Raw genomic sequence first — 6622 nt, 5'->3', positions numbered from 1 at the left:
TTCTGGACTACAGCCTCATCCCAGGAACTGCTGGGCCCTCCTCCGTGGCATTTGGTAACTCAGCGACAATGTCCTCCAGCTTGAGGAAGAAGATACAATAAAAACACAAACCACACCAAGAGTCAGCACTTTCCTTCCCTCAGACTTGAGCTGTGCAGGCATCAAGCAGAGATGCTGTGTGTGGGCTCCTTGTGGGCACGCGTGCTGCACGCCTGGTAAGCAAGGAGCTCTGAGCGCTGAGTCTTGGGCCACCAGCGGGAGGCTCGGGTGCCAGTGCCTGACTGGGTATGCATAAAGGGCCCTCAGGCAGAGGGGCTCTGAGCATCCTGAGGGAGATCACCTTAGTGCTCAGAGGTCAATGCCCATCCCTCATGCTATTTGAAAAGAGCAGGGTCCACCTTCCGTTGACTGAAGTCCTGCTAGCTGCGTGACCTGAGATGAGGGGCAAGGAGGCATGTGGGCAAAGTTCACATTTGAGGCCGGTGAGCGCAGAGCCAACTCTGAGCTCTCAGTTGCGCCATGTCCTATGGACTCAGTCCCTTTTCGGAAATGGCTCTGGACAGAGAATGTTCACATCTGATAGTCTAAGTGCAGATGTTAGGGTCCCTTTGATTGGCTCAAATGATAGCCAGAGTGCTGTCTGAAGCCTAAAATAATAACAGGAAGAGCAGTCTCTCCATCGATGTATGGGAGTTCCAGCTGCTTCACATCCTTGTCAACAACTGGCACTTTCTGCCTTTTTCTTGTTGGTCATCTGAGTCTCATAAAAGGAGAGATCCCTCTCCTTCCACCGAGCTTGCTCCCATTCATCCCCTTCCCATGGAGTGCAGCCATGCTATCTGCCTCTCAGGCAGGGTTCTGGAAGGAGACGCTTCCTCTCTGCCTCAACTATTTGTTTATTTAGCAAGCATTCATTTTAACCTGCAGTTCTGGGCGTAGTAGGTTCCACGCTGAGCGAGACCACCTGGCCCTGCTCTCATGGGGCTCGTAATAGAATAGAGAAGACGGACATGAATTAAATGCTTACATGATGGCAGTAGTGGTAAGTGCTGTCACAGCCCAACAGCACAGCCCAGTCCCTTTCTGCACTTGCACAACTGCACACATCTCGTACTTTGAGGCCCAGCTCACATGCCACCTCATCTGTGCCACCTTTCCCCATGCTGCACCCGCAAGACAGGGTGGCTCTCTGGACCCACAACAGCCTTGGGTAGAACTGCTCCCCACAGAGGCTGAAATCCGAGGACAGAGACTGGAGACCAGACCCCAGTTCCTTCGGAGCCCCTTGCCTGGCACAGAGCCTGGTACATGGGAAGTGCACAGTAGGTGGACGCAAGTCCCTGCCTGAGCTGAGCCAAAGGGTATGAACATCTCCCGGGGCTGAGAATCCACTACTTTCTTTAGTGGACAAAGGATTGATTCGGGATTTGATTCAGACAGAATTGGATTAAAAAATAAGTAGTTTATTTTAAGGAAATGCAAATCAAAACCCCAATAAGATACTACTTCACACCCTTTAGGATGGCTATTATAAAAAATATATATGTGTATATATGTATGTATGTGTGTGTATACACACACACACACATATACATATGTATATATATGTGTATGTGTGTGTGTGTGTGTGTATACATATATATATATATACACATAGCCATGCCACCCTGAACAAGCCCGATCCCGTCTGATCTCAAAAGCTAAGCAGGGTCGGGCCTGGTTAGCAGTTGGATGGGAGACCACCTAGGAAGACCAGGTGCTGTAGGCGTGAACAATAAAAAATAAGGGATTGTAAGCCGACAAGGTCCTCGCAATCTGTGAGGTCAACCAAGGGTTACCTTGCCTAAAAAAAAAAGAAAGAAAAGAAAAGAACAAGTATTGGTGAGGATGTGGAGAAGCTGGAACCCTGGTGCATTGCTGGTGAGTATATAAAATGATGCAATCACTATGGAAAATGGTATGGCCTTTCCTCAAAAAATTGAATGTAGAAATACCATATGATCCAGCAATTCACTTCTGGGCTTATACTGTAAAGAACTTAAAGCAGGAACTCAAAGAGATGTTTGTACATCCACATTCATATCAGCATTATTCACAACAGTCCCAAGGTAGAAACAACCCAAGTGTTTATTGACAGATAATGGAATACGTACACACAACAGAATATCATTCACCCTTAAAAAGGCATGAAATTCTGCCACACGTTGCCACATGGTTGAAACTTGAAAAAATTATGCCAAGAAGTGAAATAAGCCAGACACAAAGGACAAATATTATGTAATTCCGCTCATATGAGGTACCCAGAGTAGTCAAATTTATAGAGATGGAAAACAGAATGGTGATTGCCAGTGACTTGTGGTAGCGGGCAATGGGGAGTTAGTTTAATGAGTTCGGAGTTTATGTCAAGGATGATGAAAAAATTCTGGAGCTGCCTGGTAGTGAAGCCTGCACATCGATGTGAGTGTAAAACTTAATGCCATTGAATCACACACCTAAAAATTGTTAAAATGGTAAATTTTATGTTATGTGTATTTTATCATGATTAAAAAAAAGTAAGTTGGGTGTATTATGGATATTTTGGAAACTATTGGTAAGCACAAGCAGAAAAATTTAAATCATTTAAAATCTTACCGGCTAGAGAGCCGCTGTTAAAATTTCAGTGTGTATTTATTCTACTCCTTTCTTGTTCTCTTTCAAAAAAAGAATGTGTGTGTGTGTGTGTGTGTGTGTGTGTGTGTGTGTGTGTGTGTGTGTGTGTGTCTATCTTCGGAGACCACACTGGACTCATAAGAAGTCTTCTCCTCACATCTTTCTCTTGACTGTTCCCATCGAGGCTGCTTCTTCCCCTTGAACCATCCAGAACAAGTCTATCTCGGTTCTGGATGCCAATCCTTTGAACAGTTGCTCACACCTGATTTCACTCCCTTGCACCTCCAGGGTTGCACTTCTCCAAAAATGCTCATTTCTTTCTTGCATCGGAAAATGTGGGCCCAGTAACATGTCAGAAGGTAAGCAGGGAGCAGGGAGCACCTCTCCTGCCTTCTCAGACACCACACGCCTCCAATACGTCCACAGGAGCATAGTGACTCTCCTGGATAATGCAATCATTGCTGTGGCTCTTGTGAAGGTTACTGACAACTAAGCCTCTACATCTGTTGGTCCAGGTTGTACCTGGCCCAGGTACTTGTGCCCTGCCTTGCTGTCCTTCTTGGAACTGGTACTAGGCCTTACACTATCCCTGATAATGACTGATACTATCTCCTGGAGCCAGCCCTGCAGCCTGCCAGGAGCCTGTGACCTCATGCCCCAGAGAGCAGACCCACCCTGTCCTCTGTGAGGGAGTTTGGAGAGGAGTGAGGGCCCCACAGCCTCTGACCCTGCTGGGCCCCAAGAGGAACCACTTCCTTTCTTCTTCCCGTGAGAAGTGGGCCTCCTCCTTCACCCCTAGGCACCACTCTGCCCTGCAGTAAGTGAGCGGGAATGAGCCAAACTATCATGTGGGGGCTTCCCGCATCACGTGGGCTCTGGGGGACCTGGGGGCTGCCCTGCCTCCACTGCCATCAGGCCTGGCCCCAGAGCCACACCATAATTGTCACGCCCTTTAGGCCCCCACATTTGGCCCAACTTCAGCCTCCATCCCCAACTTTGCCACCTGGTGCAGAAGCCAGGGCATGGCCAGCTTCATCGGCAGTGAGAGGTGAAGCAAGAAGCCACAGCCACTAAGGTGACTGAGGTCCATGTCTGTTCCCACTGAACTGAGATGGATGGTGCCTTTCTTTTGCCTCCAAACCCAGCCACAGACACGAGACCCTTTCCTCTTGGCCCCAAGGCCTTCACAGAAGGGTTTATTTAAGGACCTTTACAGCCCAGTCCTGAGATTATCTTTTTATTACGACTTTGATTAATGATTGGTCAAAAACTGATACTAGACACATTGAAGAACAAATTTGCCCTAGAGATTAGGAAAGGTCCACAGCTGCCAAGCTTGGGGCCCTGTCCCACCCCTCCAAGGTCAGACCAGGACCAGGGCAAGGGTACACTGGAAGACCCGCCCCACCCATAGTTTTGCATGCATGCTCACACACACAGGAAAAAACAGGTATGAATGCCCTTAAATCCTTGTAGAAATTAGACGAGCTATAAATTACAAATAAATGGAGCCAGGGAGAGAGCCAAAGGACCTGAGGGCTCTTTGTAGAAATTTTTTTCTTGTTTTGTTTCTATTAATGCCTGTTACAAATTAGCATCATAAAGGGAAACTTGGAGTGTGGGGAAGAGAGAAGACAATAATCCTGGGGAGTAGAGTTCTGGCTGAGACACTTTTTTCTTGTCCCCTAGCTCCCCTGGGGTGCCTTGTGGCATGGGGAACAGAGAGCTGGCAGAGCTGCTTCTTAAGTGGAAACTGGAAAATGAAACTAGAAATCACAGCCTCGAAGCCCCAAGTGCTGAGGTCCCTTTTCCACAGGGAGAGTCCCTGAGAGAGAAGGAAGCAGAGGCGGGGGAGCAGTGTTTTCAGTGAGGACACGGGGGTGCTCCAAAAGCAGCCCTATAGTGGGCACGTCAACACAGGGTCGCCGGCAAGGGCTGCACTCTGCGCCAGCTTCCTCTGAGGCTGGCCAGCTTGCTGTCAACCCTGGGAGGGTTTCCTCTCTAGGAAGAGCTCATGTCATGCTTTCGGTCGAAAAACTCTTTTCAGAGGTACTTTAGGAAGGGCCCTGGCTCTCAGTTAATCTGAAAATGTTTAATTCTGAAAATGTTTCTCAGAATTAAGTGTTTCACACCAGCAGCTTCTTGTCCCCATGGCCTGCCAGGGCTCTCCCACCTGTGCACACCAGACTTGGGTGAGGGATGGAGGTGCTCGAGATCAAAGATCAAGAACCCCCAGCCCTCCTCTCCTGTGTCTCCACCCCACCCCACCCCACCCTCACTCACACACGCATAGGTGAGTCTGTGCTCACCCGGGCAGAAACACTGAAAGCAACTGCCAGCAAAGGCACCGCTCAGGCAACTTTACGGATGCCAGCAGAGCAGCTTTTTTGGAAGCCCATTTCCTGAAGGAACTGGACTGTAGGGGAGAGGAGGACAGTGGGGACGGGGCCAAGAACTGTCCCCACTCCCTAACTCCACACCCTCCCTCCGTTCTGCAGAGAATGGCTATTCTAACCCCCAGTCCCACACTCATTAAGACCCAGAAGTCGAAGTCGCACCCACATAGCACCCTGTGGTTTTCAGCTATCTGTGTGATTATTTGCCTAATGTCTGTCTCCTTCGCTGGAACTAAACCCTTCAAGGCCTGGAACGTGGTGTGGAGTCTGTGTGGTTCACTGTTGCATCCTTAGTGCTTGGGGTAGTGCCTGACATGTGGTAGGTGCACAAAAAGTATGTGTTCAATGAGTGAAGCCAGCCTCAAGAGCTCGAGTGAGGGGCAGTGCTCCAGCGAGGGACCTGCACTGACCTTCCTCAGCGTCCAGGCCCCCTTGCCCCAGCTCCTCAGAGCACCTTCCGTTACGGATGCTATGGACAGATCTGCCCAGACCCCAGCCCATGCAACGCTTTGACTGACCTGGTGTGTGCAGGGGTTTCTGAGGCCCGAAGGCTTAGCAAGGGATGGTGGAGGGCAGGGGAAGGGGTGTCCTGTGGCACGTTCTCCCTGGCCCTGACTTTGCTCCCATTATCTGAGAGATGGGCTCACATAGCCTCTTCCAGACAGGCCAGGCCACTTGGCTCCCTCGGCTGCCTAGAAAAGAAAGGCCATGTTTAGCCTGTGGGTCAGGAGACAAGTTGGCGGGGAGGGGTGGTGACAATGATAAAAAAGAAGGGGAGCAAATGAAGGATTCTGGTGGAAGAAACATGGACAGGGGAAGTAGCCCTGACTCCAGGTCCCACACCACCTTTAGTCTACTCAGCCTCACCTTCTCATCTGTAAGTGGAATTTGTTCTGGTGTATGGGCCCTGAAAGGCAATGTAACAGGAGATAATAGGGCAGAGTTTGGAACTGGGCTATCTGGGCTAAAACCCCAGCTTTGTTATTCACGGGCTATGTGACCTTTGAGACAATTACAGAATCTGTATCTTCGCTTCATTTCTCTCCTCTGTAAAATGGGAATGATTATAGCAGATTCTGTGAGTCAATTCATGTTCCTGACACATGGCGAGGGCTCGTCGTTATGTACGGCTGTGATTTCCTTAGCTGGGCTTGTGAGAGTCTAACAAGACGGCAAATACGAGCACAATTCAAGACTCGAAGGTACTGTAAAAACACGAGGAAACAATATTATTTTGGAAATATTGCAGGCCCAGCTTCCCTTCTACATTTGAGGTGGGGCAACAGTTTTACTTGTTTAATGCTAAGCTAGAAGATGCACCAGAGGGAGGTGAAAAACTGAAACCACCGACCGTTTGAGCTGCAGGCTGCACCGAAGCAGTGCGGCTGGTGCAGATGGTGAGGGCCTGGGCAGGCCCACTTCCTCCCTGCGTGCCGCGGCGCTTCCTCATACCAGCCGCTTCCCAAGGGCGCAGGAAGTGGGGCCAGGAACACTTCAGGGTGTGTGTGGGGAGGCCTAGGCAGGGGTCGGCAACTGCCAAGGCGGGAGCAGAAGAAGCCTTCGAGGTCCTCGTGAGG

General features: G+C 49.7%; 1 pseudogene; it reads left to right on the top strand.

Moving 5' to 3' along the window:
* The first annotated feature begins 1649 nt into the window (after positions 1–1649).
* On the top strand, positions 1650–1768 carry LOC112472018 (annotated as a pseudogene).
* Positions 1769–6622: the final 4854 nt, after the last annotated feature.

Source organism: Pteropus alecto, unplaced genomic scaffold (assembly GCF_000325575.1).
Source record: "Pteropus alecto unplaced genomic scaffold, ASM32557v1 scaffold78, whole genome shotgun sequence".
Taxonomy (NCBI): Eukaryota; Metazoa; Chordata; class Mammalia; order Chiroptera; family Pteropodidae; genus Pteropus; species Pteropus alecto.
This window is presented reverse-complemented; position numbering and strand designations above follow the sequence as displayed.